Below are 20,314 nucleotides of genomic sequence, written 5' to 3'. Positions count from 1 at the left end.
CTCCCAACCTTGTGAGAAGAAACTTGTGAGAAACTAATTTTCTTCAGCTCAAGGATGAACTATGACCCTCACAAAATTTCATAGTTCACACTGCCTTGGTTTAGTTAGCTAGCTGCTAGACCTGGTGGTACCATGCCATTCCATTAGGAGCATAATAATGAGTAAAGGTGCTCTATCAGGCTTTTGAAGAAAAAGCCACTGCAGGTGTGAAGATTAGTGGAAGATTAATGGATTAGCCAGAGATTGTCCTTGAAGCAAAGAAGCAGGTGTGTCCACTGCTTGATTAGAGAACAATGTTCTTGCCATATTAGACAGTAGAGAAACAATTACTTTGTTCCCTGTAAATAGCCTATCATTAAATAAACACACTTGCTGTTTTAAAAATTAACATAAATTTATCATAAACTGTGTAAGGGCTTTGTTCTCTGGATGCAATCAATGATACTAAGTTAACTATCACTAAACAAACAATTTTACTAGAGATTCATCAGGAAGGACATAGGATAACAATTAGGTAGTCTTTTTTAAATGCAGCTTATTAAAGGGATTTTGCTAGGATGCCTGATTTTTAGCAGCAGCAAATGATACTTACTGTCCCCACCTAGTCCTGGAGGATCTTAGTAATTTAGGACCCTGTTTTCCCTTTTCTCCAATAACTTCTCTTTGTCAAATTCCTCTATCTCTCAAAAAGTCTCCTTGAGATGCACACATTTCCACTTCTCCTTATAAGGCTGATTCTAAGTGCCAGGCTAGATTGTAACTTCCCTGGGGGAAGAAAATGTTTAGTGCTAATTAATGACAGTATGGTAAAACATCTATGTATGTATCTATATATCTAATGTATCTATCTATCCACACACATACACATACACACACATATTAGGTATTTGTTGAGTACTGGGCTTGGTGAATATAAAACAAATGTCAAACTGTGGTGCACTAGCCTCAAGGTTGGGAAACAATCTAGCTGAGGAAACAGAAATAAGAAAAACATGAGTTCAAATCTGACTTTAGACACTTAGTAGCTGATTTGTGACCCTGGGCAAGTCACTTAACATGTCTGCCTCAGTTTCCTCATAGGAACATAGAAGGCATAGAACGATATTTATTGATTAACTAATGACAGATTTTTTTAAACTACTAAGTTTATTCTGAGAATTATATACAAATAAATCCATTTATAAGTGTACCTGCAGAATATTAAAATCAAAATATTATCATGTAAGTATAGTATTTATGTAAATTATAATGTATTATATTAATAATATAGCAATCATATTAATAATTAATAAGTATCATAAATTTAATAATATTAAACTAAAGGTTACTAAAGGACAAGTTATGATGATGTTTATGAAATGTATCATTTCCCTCTATCCTCTAACATTAGGAGGTAGTGTCTTTTACTGCCAAAGTAGAGGTCAACAGAACCAATCCCCAGAGAAGCTCCAATAATGAAATGAAGATGAGGCAGTTAGTGCAGTCTGAGAGCGTCAGCATAACATGACACTGGCTGAGTTTTTAAATGTCCTTTTGAGACTCAGGCTCAAGAAATTAAGTCTAAGACATGAGAGTATTTGTTTACTGGATTGAGGGTTCCTACCCATGAATATATTCCCTCTTCAATTCTTTTCCTCTCAGTTTCAAGCTTGCTGAGCTTTAAACGTATATCAGGCTTGTTTTGAAATGAGAAACTTTCTTTCCAGTCTTCCTAAAAACGAATAACAAAGGGGAGTGTGCTGTTAACTGGATAGAGAAAACTGATGGAAGAGACTTAATTCTCTTGTTTTCTTCACATTCCTTGGAAAATGCCAAATTCTCTAACAACAGATAAGTTTACACAGGGTTGAGGACAAGGGAGAAGAGAAAAACTGATTTGCATTTCTTTTTTTTATTACTGATAGAACTTGGGTCAGGAATTAAGGAAGTCTGGCAGCATAAGCGCTAGACAGGGAGGCTGGTGGTGAAGGAGGGAAGGAAAACAACCATTTATAAAAACCTACTACTATGTGCCAGGTGCTAAGTGCTTTATAGGTATGTCATTTATAAGAACTCTGAGAAGTAGGCTCTATGATTATCCTCATTTTGCAATTGAGGAAACTGAGGTAGCTAGCAAATGTCTAGGGTGGGATTTGAACTCAGTTCTTTTTGACTCCTGGGTCTGTGTTCTTATCTATTGTGCTACCCAGCTGCCTCTAGGAAAAAAGAACTGAATTTGGATTCAGAAGACTTAGATTAAAAATTCCATTCTACCATATACTGTATGACACTGGAAAAATCATTTAACCTCTCTGAAGATCTGTTTCTTCAGCTATAAAATGAGGGAACCTAATGAGGAGACCTTGAAGATCCCTTTAAGCACTAAATCTATGATTCCACCTTTATCCCTTATATACAAATATCTGTATGACATTAGACAAGTCACTTAACCTCCATGGGACATATTTTCTTCAAATGTAAAATGACAGGGCTGGGCTACGTGACTTCTGTTGTTCCTTCTAGTTCTAAATTTATGATCCAATGAATAATGGATTTGGAGTCAGAGGAACTGAGTTCAAATACCTGTTCTGTTACTTATTACCTGTGTGACCTTGGGCAAGTCACCTTCAGGTCTCAGGTTTCCCATCTATAAATGAGGAAACTGAAATTAATAATGTACAAGATCTCTTGTGGGTCTAAATCTATGATCTTATAAGACTAAAATCCTATAATCTATTAATCTATAGAAAAAACCCTACTCAAAAGGAACTCTAGACAAATATTTCTTTGCCCCTTGGATATAAATATTACTCTGAATGGGTTGTGAAGAGGTATGTGAGGTACTTTGCTTTATAAAAATGATATTTTTTAATTTCAGAATGGGGGGAGGGAAAGGGTAGAGGAAGTAATTTTAAAGTGGCTATTTGAACAATAAAATATAATCATCAATTAATGTTTATTGAGGGACCATAGAGTACCTGGCACTGTAGCAGCAATCATGAAAAACGTTTTGATGACTCATTGTACATTTCAGATTATAAATGAATGTACATTTTCATTATCGTTTGTCCTACTGGTACTGCCTACTATGCATGCCTACAATTTTATCATTCACTTTTCCCACCACATATGAAACAAACATAAAAGTCACATACTATGAGTGGGAAAAATTTTAGTACTTTAATTTTAGCAACACATCCAGATTTTATCAACCTCTGGATAAATTATATTCACCAAATTGAAAAATTTTATTCATAAGAACCAGATACATATACTAGCTTCCGGTTAATTGTATTCATGTCTGAATTTCAGCTTGGAAGGAGGTGTCTATTGGAGTGGTCCAGAGGCCTGTGCTTTGCTTGGTATTATTTTATACTTTTAAATTATGACTTGGACAAATGAATGCTTATTATATTTGGATGTGACACACAGTTGGGAACGACAACAAACCTACTAGATGATAGAATGACAATTCAAAAAGATCTCAAAAGACTACAACTTTGGACTGAATATAATGAGATGAATTGGATACATTGTGATATATTTGGAAACAAATAAGTACACTTGACCCTAATATCTCCTCCTATTATTCTATAGTTCTTCTTTTCAAACAGAGAAAAATCTAATTCTCCTTGTCTCCAATTTCTTTCTTTTCACTTCTCTACACCCTGAAATCTGGCTTCAGTAATCATTCAATTGAAACTACTCATTCCAAGGTTACCAGTGATCACGTAACTGTCAAATCTCATGGGTGAATTCTTCGTCCTCATAGCTCTTGACCTTTCTACAACATCTGACACTGCTGACCACCACCTCCTTACAGAAGTTCTCTATTCTGGGCTTTTGAGATACTATTTTCTCCCCTTCATAGCTCTTTGCTCCTTCTCAGTTGCCTTTGATGGATCAATATCCACGCCCTATCCTCTATGTCTGGATGACCCTGAGACTCTGTCATGAGCCCTTTCTTTTCTTTTTACATTCCCTCTCAGTGATTTTATTAACTCAGTGAACTCAATAACCAGTTCCTTGCTATTTCTGTAACATTCTGTTCCATCTTCTGCCTCTCTGCCTTTGTTCAGACCTTCCTGCCCATTTGCAGTGCACTCCCTTCTCACCTGTTTCTCATAGAATCCCTAGTTTCCTCCAAAATTCAGTTGGTGTCAACTACTTCATGAGTTATCTTCCAACTCTGAGCTTCTGTGATTCTATAAAATAGTTCCTTTCATTATGCTGATTGGCAAATAGGTTACCTTCATTAGGGAGATTTATGTAATATAAAATGTTTGCCTAGTAAGCCTAGAATTAGTATAAAGAGATCTGGATGATATTGGATAATGGTATCAAGCCATGGTAACTAAACTCACACACATCCACCATCAGGGCTATATTGGCCACATGGATTAGCTTGTTAGAGCACTCTTTTCCCCGGACAGTGCCGGATAACTGGCAAATTCTTACTATCAATCAAAATACATTTATGAAGTGCTTACTATGTACCACACAAGTACTGGGTATACAAGAGACGCAAATTCTTTTTGTTTACCCTAACTTATCCATCCTATAGTTCTTTTGTCCTTTCAAACTTCCCCAGGACAGACATATATACCGTTTGGTGGATTGCTCATCCTCTCCAGGCTGGCATCAGTTTTGTCATGCACTTAGCACAGTGTCTAGCACAAAGTAGGTATATAATAAATTTTTATTGATTGATTGATTGGTAGATGATCTTGGTTTCCTTCCTAGTCTATATTCTTTTGACCCTATGTCATAAAAAAGATGAAATTCAAGGAAAGGGGAAAGTCCTTGTTTAGTGTGATGAGAAGGTGGCAACAGATAACAGAGAGAGGGGGAAATTATTTAATCGCTATTTTTCTTCTTTTTTTAATGTAAGGAAATTATCTTTGTAATAAGAAGGAAAGAATAAAAATGTTTATCAAGGAGTAAAACTTAAGATAACTATGTCAATAGAGTAATACAACATCCAACTGCCTTCAGTGTCTTCAAGTCAAGCCCACATGATCTAAATCCATAGATACTGAATGAACCACTCAATTTCACTGCTGTGTTGTTCTGTGCAATATTTGAAAAGCTGCGGTGAATGAGAAAGATGCTACAAGCCAATAGAGCACATGCTGTCTCAGTTCTTCAAACTCTAGGCCAGTGAGTTTGACTTGATTCTTAACTTGATTCTCAACTCCAAATCTCTTGATTTAGAGAATCTAGTTCAGTTGCTGGGGTTGGCTACATGGCCTCTTAGGACCCTATTGAATCTGAGATTCAAGAATCTATGATTTTATCAGTGTGGACAATAATAATAAAGACTCACATTTCAGTAGGGCTTTATGGTGTGTAAAGCATGTTACAAGCTTTACTGACATACATTACTAACACTGTTGATCCTTTTAACAACACTAGGAGATTGGTGCTATTGTTTTACTCATTTTCAGATCAGGAAACTGAGGCTTAGAAAGCTAAAATGATTTGCTTAGCTAAGAACATACATGCCATAAGCTTAGCTAAGAACATACATGCCTAAGGCAAGATTTGAACCTAGCTCTTGTGGATTCCAAGTCCAGTATTCTAGCCTCATAACATGACAGAGTACCATCCCAAGACAGGTTTTTCTTTAGTTGCTGGGGCTAAAAAAAAATCCATACCTAGTAGCTAACTCTCTTGTAATGAGCCTCTAGCTGAGGCGGCTAGATGGTAGATAGAGTGCTAGGCCCGACATCAGGAAGACCTGAGTTTAAATCTAGTCTCACAAACTTACTAGCTTTTTAGCTCTGGGTAAGTCACTTACTTAACACTGTGTCTGATTCTGTTTCCTCAACTGTAAAATGGGGATAATAATATCACCTGCCTCTCAGGGTTGTTGGGTGACTTAAATGAGCCAGTGGTCATAAGTAGGTGCTTTAAAATGATTATCCCTCCTTCCCACTCCCCCAGATTGACTAATGAAATAAAAATCAAGAAGCATTTATTAAGAGATTAGTATATACCAAGCACTATGCTAAGTACTGTGGATATTAAGAAAAACAGTTGCTGTCCAAAAGGAGCTGATATCCTAATGGGGCAAACAACCTATAAAAAATTAGTTAAATAAACAATATATACACAATAGATTGAAAGTAATCTGAGAGGGGATGGGAGTAGCAACTGGGAGAAGGGAATGAGGAAAAACCTCCTACAGAAGGTAGGATTTAGTTTTCAGAGAAACTTAGAAGCATATATGAGGGAACAGAGCATTCTAGACGTGGGGGACAGCCATGACAAAGGCACAAAGACAGGGAATGATCTGTCATATTCAAAGGACTTCAAGTAAGGCAGTGTAGCTAGACCATAGAGCCAATGGCATCCAGAAACACTGGCCTCCTTGCTGTTCCCTGAACAAGATACTCCATCTTTTGGTTCCAGTTACTTTTTCTGACTGTCCCTCATGCCTAGAATTCTCTCCCTTCTCATCTCCACCTACTGTCTTCCTTTAAGTCTAAACTAAAATTCCCCTTTGGCAACTGAATGGGAGGATGGACTGGAGTGAGAAGACGCTAGTGGCAGGCAGATCAACTGACAGGCTATTGAAATAATCTAAATGTGAGGTAATGAGGACCTGCACTAGAGCAGTAGCAGTATCACAGGGGAGAAAGAGGATGCATTCAAGAGATGTTGCAACAGTAAAATTGACAGGTCTTGGCAACAGATTGTCTATGGGGTAGGGGTGGGAGGTGGGGGTATGTGTGAGAAATAATTAGGAGTTTGAGGATGACACCTAGATTGTGAGCCTGGAGGCCTAGGAAGATGATATTGCCCTTGCCAGTAATAAGAAAGCTTGGAGAGGGAGATAATGAGTTCAATTATAGACATATTGATTTTAAGATGTTTATTGGAATCCAATTCAAGATGTCTGAAAGGTAGTTGGAGGTCAGCAGAGAGGTTAGGTCTGGGTAGCTGGATTTGAGAATCATCAGTATAGAGGTGATAATTGAATCCCTGGGAGCTAATGAAATCACCAAATGAAGTAGTGTAGAAGGAGAATTAGATAAGGGCACTGGACAATGCCCCGTGGAACACCCAAAGTTAATGGGTTGATCTGAATGCACATCCAGCAAAGGAGACTAAGAAGGAGTGGTCAAATAAGTAGGAGGAGAACCAGGAGAGAGCAGTGTTTCAAAAACCTACAGAGAAGAAAGTGCCAAGGAGAAGAGTGACCAAGTGTCACAGGATGCAAAGAGCGCAAGAAGAATGAGAACTGAGTGAAGTTTGGATTTGGCAATTAGGAGAACTTTGGTGACTTTGGAGAGTGGTTTTGGTGAAATGAACTTGGAAGCCAGATTGTAGGGCATTAGGAAAATAATGACAGGGGAGGAAGTGGAGGCACCCATCATAAACAACCTTCTCAAGGAATTCAGCCAAAAAGGGCAGAAGAGATATAAGACAATAGCCGGGATGGGAGGATCATGTGTAAATTTTATGAGGATGAGGGAGATATGAGCCTGTTTGTAGGCAATAAGGAAGGAAGCAGGAGATAGAGAGATTGAAAATAAGTGAAGGAGTAGGGATGACAGAAGGTGCAATCTGTTGGAGGAGGTTAGATGGAAGAATCTAACACCTTCATCTTACAGATGGGTCAAGAAATATCAAGAAACTTGCCCAAGATCACATTGGTAGTAAACCCAGGTCCTCAAACTCCAATCAAGGGGTCTAGTCTACTGGCAGAGTAATCCTGATTTGAGCAGCCACTCTGTGTGACTAATTAGCTTCTTTGACTCAGTTTCCTCAGCTACAAAATATCCATGCCTTGCTACTACCTCTTCTCTTCCAACCTCTAAGGAATATTGTAAGAAATCATGAATCAAATAAATTTCTGAAATTATATCATTTTCTCTTGGAAATAACTGTTACACAGAGGACAGAGTATGATGCCTTAGAGCCAGGAAGACCTGTGTTCATTTTCCATCTCTGGCAGATATTAGCTGTGTAATCTTACACATCACTTAAACTTTCAGGGTTCTAGGTAACTATAAATAGAAGGAAAGGCCCCAGTTTGCACTAGTAGAGGGAATTTCCATATCCAGGAGTTCTCTAAACCAGTCAAAGCCTAGATCTAGTACCTAGTCCTCTGGATAATAACTTATTTAAATAATGTCTTATAGTTTACAAAAGGTCACAGGTTACATAATTGTTGCTGTTATTAGCAAGGGGAATCAAGCACCTCAGTTTCTAAATTTGTAAAATGGGAATAGTAATAGCACGTCACAGGAATGTTATGAGCATCAAATGAGATAAAATATGTAAAGTATTTTATAAACCTTAAAGCCCTACATATATATTAGCCCATTATCCTTAAAATTAATAATTAAGAAATGATCACCCAAATGTATAGTTTCTTCCACAGAAAAAAAGTAATGAGAAAAAGGAAAGAATAGGGGAAATGCACTTTGACTTCGTTGTCTCTACTGGCATTGTGTCTTTGTTGTTGGCACTCTTATAATGCTGTTCAAGAAGCTGAAAGCTGGCTATTCTATCATTGGGCCAACCGGACAACCTGGGAGTGAAAAATGAAAGCTTTGGTTTTTCTCTTTCTCTCTGCCATTCTCTGTTTCTGTCTCTCTTTCTAAGGATTTTGCAAAAGAAATATAGGAGGCCTAGGCCTTTATAATCATGAGAAATTTAGTGCTGGTATTGGCTGTAATACATGGAGATAGATACCACACTTATGTGATTGAAAAAAGTTGATCATAGATCTAAGAACTTATCAAGCAATGATATTCCTCTTTTGCTGAACAGAGTCCAGAGTTCAGGGGGGTTTTATTTGAAAAGCAACCAGCAATGTAAAATGTATTTTAAATAAAATTGAAAAAATAATAAAGTCATAAGAGAGGAACACAAGAAGAAAAACTAAATTCAAAGACGTGGAGTAACAAATTTCTATAAATATCAAAAGACAACTTTAAAAAATCCCTATCTAGGATGCTCAATCACTAACTACTTAGATGCTCAGAACTGAAATTTTGGTTATGTTCTCTTCATTCAATTAGAATTCTATAAACTACATTCTGTTTATAATTCCCTATAGAATCTTCTGGTTTTCATATAAGAGCAAACAGAACCAACAACTTGGCTTGAGTTACCAGCACTGTAAGGGTTAGCTTGAATCCTCTATGTGGCCACTAAGGCTTCAAAGGGGAAAAACATGTCTTGTTGCCAAAATCAAATTGTTGTTTTAAATATACCCACTGAGTTTTGAAAGAAAGTTTTCCCCACAACTTCTGTGAATCTACAATTGCAATCTAAATTATCTAAGAAAAGCAAATAAAAATCAAATTGCAGAAAACATTCTGATCTCTTCTTACCTTAGCATGCAGGTCTCAAGAGTAAATTTACCTCAGTTTCTCTAAGCATCTTTTAATGAAGAATTGTTCCAGACATTTTTCTATTTGCCTCCCTCATTGAGAATAACAACTATGTCTCATAGAAAGTGAAAAATGACATTTATGTCTTTCACCCAGAGTCTTTTCAAATCAGCCAATGGTGTCCTGCAATTGTGCTCACCTTGGTGAAAAGCCTTGGGTGAACCAGCAAGCTAAGCTAATAAATGTGAGTTCTGAAAATGAGTGCTGAATAGACACACTCCAGGAACGTAATTTGTGACATAACCAAAAAAGGAATGCAGGATAACAAAAATGAAGAATGATTTCCTCAACTAAAGACCCAACAAAGTCAATATTAATACATAGAAATATCGCATAGCCAAGACCAAAATGTGAGAAAACTGTATTAATATAATGAATTATCAAAAGACTAAGTACATATGACTTGCTGTTTTTATTCTTATCACTATTATGTGTTTTTTCCTTCCATTATAGTCTTGCTCTCTTATCTAATGCCTTATCATAGTACTTAGGATGACCTTGGCTTCTGAAAGCCTATTCCAGGAGAACATAAACTCTGATAAACAATGCTTTTCTAGCTTCTGAGAATTTAACAGCTAGGTGACTGACCAGGTAGCTTCCACTAAACTGTAATCTCCTTGAGGACAAGAACTGTATCTTCTCTAAACTTGTTATCTTCCTCAAGATCTAGCATGGTGTGGTACAAGTAGGTGTTGCAGTGAAGAGAGCACTGGCCCTGGATTCAGGAGGACCTGAGTTCAAATCCAGCCTCAGACAATTGACACTTACTAACTGTGTGACCCTTGGCAAGTCACTTAACACCATTACCTAGCCCCTCCCAAAAATAACAGAGTGGTCTAGACTGTAAATGCATAGTAAATGTTTGTATTCTATTGTTTTCTAAGGACAACACAAATCATAAGCACTAGCACATAGCACTTAATAAAGGCTTGTCCTTCTCCTCCTCCTCCTCTACCTTCTTCTTCTTCTTCTTCTTCTTCTTCTTCTTCTTCTTCTTCTTCTTCTTCTTCTTCTTCTTCTTCTTCTTCTTCTTCTTCTTCTTCTTCTATCTGGCACTCCTTTATTTTATCTAAGCCATACAATGGAAATCTAAACCTTGACCCATTTCTTCCCTCCATGGTTTCCTTTCGCAAGGAAGAGGTAGTCTTTCACCTGCTAACAGTTGTACCCATGCCACATCTCTCTGTGTCTTCTGGGAGCTGGCCCTTTTGATCATTGCTTCTCACTTTTAATCTCTTGCTCTCTGCTGGCTCCTTTCCTAGTTGCCTAAGAACATGCCTAAACTTCTCCCTTTCTCAAAACAAAACAAAACAAAACAAAAACAACTGATCTTTTAGTACCTTAAAATCATTGGTATATATTCTCATCTACTGCCAAATTCTTAGGAAGCCTACCCACAATTGTTCAACTCAATATATGCTTCCATTTCCTTAGCATGCAATCATGTCTTAGCCCCTTGTAACCAAGCATCTGATTACCATCCACTGAAACAGCTATTTCAAAGCTTATCACAGAGCCTCACATGAAGCACAATAGTTGTAGGCATCATGTCATAGCAGAAAGAACACTAGAATTAAAGGACCCAGGTTCACATTCTACCTCTGCTTCTTATGGACTGTATGATTTGGGGCAAATCACTTAACCTCCCTGGGTCTCAGTTTCCAATTCTATAAAATAAGGGCTTTGAACGAGATAGCCTTTGAATTCCCTTCTGCTCATGAATTTGGTGAAACCAAAGCTATGTAGGCACTGAGCTAAATTTGGAGCCTACTCCCCACCAGAGACCAGGGTAGTGCAACATTTCTTAAACTGTAGGTCGACCCCACACAGGGTTGCAAAAAAATTGGCAACAATAAAAGGTTTCTGACCATGCAAGGACCAAAACTTAATTAAAAATCAAACACTTAATGAATCTGGGGTTATTTCTGGTAGTGCTTTCCCGTATCTCATCATGCAACTTCACAGAAGCCTTGGTTCCGAACACAAAGCATGCATACTTCGCACTGTGTATGCCCTCAAGCCACACAACACCTACAAAAGCCCTGAAAAGGGGTCATGAATGGAAAAAGTTTAAGAAGCCCTGGTTGCGGGGGAGAAGGCCTCTGTGATACTATGGGAACTTTATTCTTGCTATAATTTTGAAGTCAATACCCTTTGTAAAAGATAATTGATGGCAAGTGGTTAAATGGGACTGGGAATCTTTATATTTGTTCTTCACAATGGGTGAAACATAGCCAGTGGGAGAAAAGATCATCCCAGGTCCTTGGGATACCCTAGCACTCACCAAGTCTTAGTGATAACTGCGAGGTTAAATTTGTTTCTTAGGATGTCTGAATCCCATTGCTTATGCTTAAACTTTGAGCATTTAAAGTAGGGGCTGTGGATTTTACCACTGGCTCTTTTCTTGAATTTTCTTTGCTGTGAACTTCTGTGTATATCTCAGCTGGCAATTCTCCGTTTATTATAGTTAAACTCCATGTTATTTAGCTTGGTGAATATACATAGGCAATTTGCTACCTCCTACATTAAAAAAAAACTGTTTAAAGCTCTATTGACTAGATCTGAAAGACTTTATACAAATACATTCTTGCCAGTACTTGCTTGGCATACTCTATCCAATGCCAGCATTCCATCAATCTTATATTTTGAAGTGCCAGTCAGAAATCGAAATCTTGTTCTTAAACACCATCTTCTTAACCAGCTATTTAAGTGCCTGAGGCAGAATTTGAACTATTAATCAGCTATTTAAGCTTCTTTGTATTTCCACTGTTTCTCATTATTTTGTGAAGAGATATTCCTTCTAATTTTTTCCCCTTCTATTATAGTCTTACTCTCTTGTCGAATGCCTTATGTGTTTTACAAACACATTTGAATCATAAACAAATATTTTCTGATATACCTCCTCATCTGTCAAGGGCTAAATATTTGCTGATTGAATTACTATCTGCATTCTTGTGGTGTATGGTTAAGGCCATTAATTTATACTGGCTAAACTCCAGTATGAAATTGTTAAAGTCACTATTGATATACTTTTCTCTACATTTCTTATTTTAGGAGAGAACAGTCACTGCTTTAAAAAGGTTATTTTGGAATTGTTTTAATTGTTCATGATGCATGTTTCTCATTTTTATTCCTTATTCTAGGTTTTTTCCCCTTAAAAACTGGTGATCTGATTATTTACAGATTCTGAAATAACTCCTCCATCAGTAAGGACTTGTTTTCTTTCTGTTAAAAAATAATAGATTTCATTTGCCATATCTAGCACTTTCTAATTCTTTTCTCAAAAAAAAAGTAATCATAATATATAGGCATGAGATTTCTATGTGGACTACCAATCTACGGCTTCTCTCATTTCTTATTTCTGAAATATATTTTCCAATATATTTTTCACTTTCTCTCTCTGCTCACGTTTGCATTGAAGTTACCAAATATCAAAGCATGTGTAAGATTATATTATGAAGTTTTTTTATATAATGTCTCTATCTGCTGCTCCACATCCAGTGTTGACACAAAAGCAGTAAGTATCCTTAGAAATTCTTGCCATGTGCACTGCAATATAAGACAACCAATGTCCCAAGAAATATTTCTTATTGCCTTTGAATCACCTCCTTTATCAGCCTGTTACTTTAGCTACAATTTCCTTTTGTCTTCTGGTTTCATTTGTAGAAAGGATCCCAAGTTTCAAAACTGTTCAAATTCTTCAGTAGTGTGTCCTGTTATCACTGCACAAGGATCTCACATTTAGAGTATTAACAGCTAGGATGATGTTTAGAAATGGTTTAAAAACTCTGTGATTTTTTTGACCCCTTTCCTCTCTCCCACACTGCTCTACCACAACCACTGCAGAATCAAAAGCAGGACAAACATTCATGTGGTGGAGTAAGGAAAGATGAGTGTGGAGACTGGTAGAAGGGGCTTAACTGCTAAAGGCCTTGAACAGAATTTCTAGATTATCCTGTGACCCCTGGGAAACCATTGCTATTATTCAAAAAAACAAGATACAGATATATACAAAGCAAGCTCAGTGGCACTTTTAGATTCATTGCATCTCTGGTCTAGAACATAGAGAAATAATCCTCAGGAAACATGTACAGAGAGCTACAGAAGTAGATATTCTAATAACTGACTTAATAATACTTTTTAAAATTTTTGTGCTATTAGATGAAAGATATGAATCATTTTGGTATAAATCTGTTGCAATGGTCAATTTAAAATTAATTTCTGTTAGAAAAACAACTTCACGGTCCCAAACTTAGCATGTGGTTGAAGACTAAAATATAAAAAGCATAGAAGTATGGTGTTACAAAGTTTTAAACTAAACAAAAAGGACTTTGACTAATACTTTTTTTTATTTGCAGGTGGCTTTATGTTCCAAGGGAAACAAACCCTGCTGATTTTTTTTAGAACTGCTCATGACATCTTTCTCAGCATGTACATTATTTTTTAAAAAATACACACTATCCTAAAAATATTCCACAGTCTAGCATGACTGCAGGCTGTCAGGATGTTATATCCTCATTTTTATACTTCCTGCTGATATTTAGAAATTGTCACCATGTCCAATGTTTAATCAATGTTTTCTTTTTGTCTGGAGAGGTAGATATAAAATGGAGCAAGGCATAGGGCCTGCCACTTAACAGAGTCAACTCTGAACTTGTCCTTTTTCTACTTGCTGTCTTCAGTGAGAGGCAGAAAGATATGGTGGACAGAGAACTGGCCTTGAAGCCAAGGCAACCTGGGTTCAGCTCCTGCCTCTGACACATACTGTTTATATGCTCCTGAGTAAGTTGGTTAACCACTCAATGCCAGGCAACTCTCTGAGGGTATAAATTGCAGAGAAGGTATTAACAAGCATTGGTCTAGGAAAGTAGTTATTAAGCTATTTTTGTATGTGTCCTGGAACCTTGAATATCTGGTAGAGCCTATGGACCCATTCTCATGATTATATTTTAAGTGAATAAAATAAAACATGTAAGAAACCAATTATATAAAAATAAAATTATCATAATATTTAAAAAAAACAAGTTAATGGACCCTCATTTAAGAACTCTTATTCTAGGGAGTTTCCATAACCAGGGGTTCCCCCTACTAAAGAAATCAGAAGGGGGCAGCTAGGTGGAACAGTGGATAGAACTCTAGCCTTGGAGTCAGGAAGACCTAAGTTTAAATTTGAAGTCAGACACTTACTAGCTGTGTGACCATGGGCAAGTCCCTTAACCCCTACTGCCTCACCAAAAAGGAAAAAAAATCAGAGTTCCAGGATCTCTCCCTATCTTCAAAAGAGTCTTTTTATTTCTATACACTCATTGTAAAGTATGTCCACTGGACAATTAGGATATTAGGATCTTGGGGGAGCACTGGAGAGGGCCCAAGTTTTGGAGGTGGAAGGCATAAGTAGGAATCCTGGGTCTAACACTTACTATCTGCGTGATCATGAAAATGTCATAAAATCTCTTTTTGTCTCAGCTTTTTTTATCTGATAAATGAGGATAATAACACACTGTTTGCCTCAGAGTACTGTTCTGAGGAAATGTTTTGTAAGTTGTAAATGCTTGCTCTGTTTCAGATAACTAGATTCTAGTCCACGCTGTGAAACCCAGTAGTTCTATGACACTAGATAGCTTTCTCATCTGTAAAATGGGGATAATCATATTTGCAATACCTCTCTCACAAGGCTATTGTGAGTAAAGGCCTTTGTAGACCTTAAAGTGTTATATGAATGTGAGCTATTATTCTTCCCAACCCTTTAAGAACCTGCCTTATTCAAGTATGATGCACTATTCAAGTGTAATATTAAAGCCACACTGGACCTATTCAAATGGGAAGACAACCGACAGTGTTTATATATAGGCACAATAGTTCTCCATCTTACTAAAGTCATTCTTTATGGCATGGAGGTGATCCTGGGTTTGCTAAGGCCATAGCATGTAAGTACATAAGCTCTACAAGGTTTTGTGATGCTTCACAGGTTTTGAGTTTAGTCGCAGCAATAGACTGTGCCTTCCTAGTTCAAGTTAGAGAGGCTCGTCACTAAACTGGCTTGGGTGTTAGAGTTATATGGCTAAATAGCCTCTGAGAGTATTAATTAAATATGTCTGGATGTATTCCTTATCTTTCTCATATTTCTCCTCAAAAAGCTTCTGCTGTCTGAAAGAGCTTTAAAAAGAGTGACAGAATGACTTATTTTAGGAATGTTATTATTTATTCATATTTTTTAAATTTAAAGGAGATCTCTTCAAATCTTTTCATTTTATTTCTTAAGCTTGAATTATGAACTTAGCCTAGGGAAGAAAATAATACAACATCTAGGACTACTGTGGTCCATTAATACAACTATTTTCTGCCCTAGTAAAGTGCTATACTATTCTTCACACATGGTATGTTAAATATTTAATATTATACATATATGTAATATGTGTATAATGTATAAATGTATGCAATATTAAATATAATATATATTTGATATATATATATTTATTTATACCCATACTCACATGTATACTTACGCACACACACACAACATACACATAGGTATATATGTGTATACATATACATACAAACATACATATGTGTATACATATATATGTGTGTGTGTGTGTATATATGTATATATATACTGCTTTTAAGAAGGTTTTTGGTTTCTATTTGATTTTTTAAAGAGACACAGACTAGGCTTTAAAAATACTTACTTGCCAGGCTTGTTACAGGAAAAACCTACAGTACAATTTATACCTACCCTTAAATCTGGTTAAGTGACACTCTTTAGGGTAAGGCTAAGTATCTTGAGTCATTAAGGCTACAAGGTGGTACTTTGACCTCTCATTGATGGCATACTACCTTACTGTACCATATTTGCTTATTTCTTTTCTTCCTTTTTTCTATCACTTTTCCCCCTCTATTCTTCACCTATTCCTCTTTGTTCATTCTATTCCAGGACTGTCACTGGTACCTAGCACTTCTTTATTTCCCCATCCCTCTTAAAGTAACCACTTAAATTAGTTTTAGAAATAATTGAATGTAGAAAAGACAACATAAATGGATGGTGTTAGTCAATTTCATATTTTCTCACTTTTTCAACTAAGGCAAAGAAGTATATTGTTATAATGGTAAAAAGTACTGCACTAGGAAGCCGGAGACCAGAAGTCTGCTCCACAAGGCACTTTTTACAAGCCATATGATCTTGTAGAAGTCATTTACCTCCTTTGGGTCTCAGTTACTTCATCTAATAATCATATTAAGTACAGCATATAAACTCTGAAGGTAGAAGCTGGACCTGATGCTTGCTTGAGGTTGTTCACAGCTCTAAGATCTATGAGTCTGTGATTCTATTCATTAAGTGTTTTGTCTTGTCTTTGGGACTTGATAATGATGAGAAAAAGAGGTTGGTTTCTCTGAGCTTCACTGCTTTAGTAAGTAATCAATGACACAGATCACAGAACTAGAGCTTGTAAGGATCTCTGTATTTTTTTCTCAGAAGACCTGGATTCAAACCTCAGTTTTGCTACTTACTTTCCATAAGTCGCCAATCTTCTTTTGACCTCAGTTTCCTTGTGAGCACAGTAATGCTTGCACTGTCTACTTCACAGAGCTGTTTTGAGGATCAGATAAAATAATAAAGTATTTTGTGAATCATAAAGCACCAAATGTATGTCAACTACTGTTATCGTTATTATTTTATATAAAAAATATTCTAATTTGAAATTCTACAGAGTCAGATAAGATAAAAAGAGGAAGCCAGCAAGCATTTCTTCATAGCTAGGTTTACTTCAGAAATTATTCCCAGGCAAACGTGTCAGCACAGGTTACAACAATGCCCCACTTAAATAAAGAAAAATGCTACCAAAGCACCTCAGAGTTAACCTTTCCATAGGCTCTTCTCCTCCAGCTTGCAAATATAGTTCAACCCCATTTGCTGTATCTATGAAGTTATTTGTTTATGTAAATGCATTCGTAATGTTAAAAGTTCATTTCTCTACAGTATTGTGTACCCTTCTGGATTTCAATGTGTTTATGCCACTGATTTAGCACAACCATGACCATTACAGGGGAAAGAACAGAAAATATGATTGCTCCTTATGGGGTCCATAACATCATCATCGATTAAGAAGATCAACGTATTAGCTGTGGCTACAGTTGTTATTTTTTCTCTCTCTCTGCCCACCCCTTCCCTTAAAAGCAGAGGGAAAAAAAAAACTCTTAGGTTTGCTAATCCCCCCCACTAGAAATACCCATAGTTGTCAGGTAAACAAGAGCATAAACACACCTTACACAGGTGATCTCTCCCTCCTTCTGTGCTTCAGTAGAAATATGCAGGGTGTTACAAAAATCTAAGCTTTAAATACCTTAGAATCACATGAAGACTTTTGGGACAGCCTGCATGACAAATAGGATCTCCTTACAGAAGTTTCTTTCTATGAAAGTTAGACAAACCCATACAATTTAATGCTAAGACCTACGTGGTCGATAGTTCTTGCTATTAACTCAGAACTATTAAAAACATACAAATATTGAATTTGGGTCATGGGGGAGTCCTCTTTACCTTCCCTGAATACCAGCCCAGGGTAGAGATGGGGTGACAGAGAGGAACCCAAGATCTGCAACTAGAAATGCCCAGAAACCTCTCACCTCTGAGATTTTGCCATTTTTTCTCAGCTGATCCATTTTGTGTTTGAATGGTTTGTCTGTTTTGTGTTCCCAGAAAAGACTGGTGTCATGTGTCTGGCATATTGCCAACTATATTGCTGACACTCCATCAGGTGTGCCTTAGGTTAAAACTTATGAATGTCATCTGAGTCAAAACTAGGGTGTAAACACACCTTACATAGGTGATGTTTCCCTCTTTCCATGATTCAGTGGAAATATACAGGGTATTCCAAAAATCTAAGCTTTAAATACCTTAGAATTGCATTGAGACCCTTGGGATAGCCTGCATGAAGAACAAACAGGATCTCCTTAAAGCAGTTCCTTTCTATGAAAGTTAGACAAGCCCACACAATTTAATCCTAAGAACTAAATGGTTGAGAGTTCTTGCTATTAACTCAGGACCATTAAAAAACCTAGGTATAGAGGTAGAGATTGGGGAGAGGGATGAACCCAAGATCTGCAAATAGAAATGCCCAGAAACCTCTCACCTCTGAGATTTTGACATTTTTTTCTTGGCTGATTCATTTTGTGTTTGAACGGTTTGTCTGTTTTGTGTTCCCAGAAAAGACTAGTGTCATATGTACAGCATATTGCCAACTACATTGCTGACACTCAACAAACAATATTAATCCTTACCATGTGACTTAATTGAAAGCCTGCACAGGAAACTAGCGCACAAAATTTCACCTTGTCCTTCCTGTCTGATCAAGTGTAATTCTACTCATTTAGAGAACCACAATCTGTTTATTAAATAGACTAGCAATCTCTTCATAACTCACAATAATTTCATGTATGTGAAAAAACATATTTACACAGAATTATAGCTGTGTGCTGATTTGCATCCAGAAGGGAATAGAATATATTATTTTCTTTGTTAGCCTTGCATACTTTTGTATGATTTCTTCTCTTTTGAAGATCAGCTCCTTGCATTCAGGGACTATAGCTTCCTTCCGTTCTGTGAACCTTCCTAGTGATACTTCATACAGGTGGTTTTTTCCAATCAGCCCAGAAGAACCAGTTGTAAAGGTCAAGAAATGACTCACTAATGATAAAGATTGCTGAACTGTCAGAAAAGTAGAAACAAGCACAATAACTTAATATAATTTCCATTTAAAAGCTCCAAATGACTTAATATGTATAGAAAATAATTTGTAGAAAAAGTCAATAAGGTGAGTGCTAAATACTTGGTTTTTACATATTCCTTCATGTCTCATAGAATCATAGAATCTCACTGTTGTCCTCATTTCCAGAAACATTTTAAGACATTGATTTAATATAATGCAAGGTATTTAAGGGTAAAAATAGTATTTCCATAACATGAGCTTGCATTCTAGTTGAAGAAAGATTAATTCAATTACAGAATCTCATAGTTCATGGGACCTCAGAGGTCATCTGGTTTAATCCCTACTTGAGCAGGGATATCTTCTATAACAATGATGTAAAAATCAAATAGAAATGAATCTGTAGGCCACATATTGACTTAGAAAAAACATGAATTAACATTATATATGTTACATCATATATATTTTTTTTATTTTCCAATTATGTTTTACACTGGTTAGGGCAGAGTTTTACCAGCTGGGAGTTTGACACTTCTATCCTTGGCAAGTGTTCATTCAGTTTGTGCTCCACTGAGAGAGAATATGCTGTTTCCTGAGGTAGCCAATTCCATTTTTGGAAAGCTCTGACTTTTTTTTCCCCTCATATGTAGCCAAACTCTGTTTCTCAGAAACCCATTACTTCTAATTTCCCCCATAACATTCAAGTTAACAAGGTCTAATCAATCCTCTATGTGAAAGCCCTTCAAAAACTCAAAGATAATTATTAAATTTCCCTTTGCCTACCTCTTGTGTGTTATAATTTTGAATCACAGTCCCAAGCATGTAGTCTTCTTTGTCAATGTCTTTCCTAAAATATGTGCCGCAGAACTGACCACAACTTTCCAGATATTCTGGGATACTGTTAGGAAGGACTGTAACCTTCCTTATTCTAAACACTAGAGTGTTATTCTGCCATTCTCTCTTTCAAAGAGACATCATGGGGTATTGGGTAGAGCCAACCTTGAAAGCAACAAGACCTCAAGTCCTGACTCTGACACAGACTTGGTATAGGATCTTTGATAAGTCACTTAATTGCTTAGTGCTCTAGGCAATGTTTTAGGATGATCAATTGCAGATAAAGTACCTACCTATACTAGTGAAGGCAGGCCAGCATCATAGATTCCCATAAATTTGAGTTTTACTGGAGACATCAGCAGCTATCTAATCTAACCCATACACAAA

At 36.7% G+C, this 20,314-nt stretch overlaps 1 protein-coding gene across 3 annotated transcripts in view; it reads right to left on the bottom strand.

The window, feature by feature from the left end:
• Positions 1-20,314, bottom strand: part of CHRM3 (cholinergic receptor muscarinic 3) — a 625,193-nt gene that overhangs the window by 19,319 nt on the left and 585,560 nt on the right. Inside the window, exons 1-2 of one of the 3 annotated variants that reach the window (XM_020982040.2) lie at positions 18,921-19,115; positions 16,899-16,977 (exon numbers count right to left, since the gene is read on the bottom strand). The exons of the other annotated variants lie outside the window; for them this stretch is intronic. The gene's annotated coding sequence lies outside the window, so the exon portion shown is untranslated. Of the gene's footprint in view, positions 1-16,898; positions 16,978-18,920; positions 19,116-20,314 lie in introns of those variants that run through there. 3 annotated transcript variants of the gene reach the window in all.

Source organism: Phascolarctos cinereus, unplaced genomic scaffold, assembly GCF_003287225.1.
Source record: "Phascolarctos cinereus isolate Bilbo 61053 unplaced genomic scaffold, phaCin_HiC Scaffold_5;HRSCAF=322, whole genome shotgun sequence".
NCBI classification, from domain to species: Eukaryota; Metazoa; Chordata; class Mammalia; order Diprotodontia; family Phascolarctidae; genus Phascolarctos; species Phascolarctos cinereus.
This window is presented reverse-complemented; position numbering and strand designations above follow the sequence as displayed.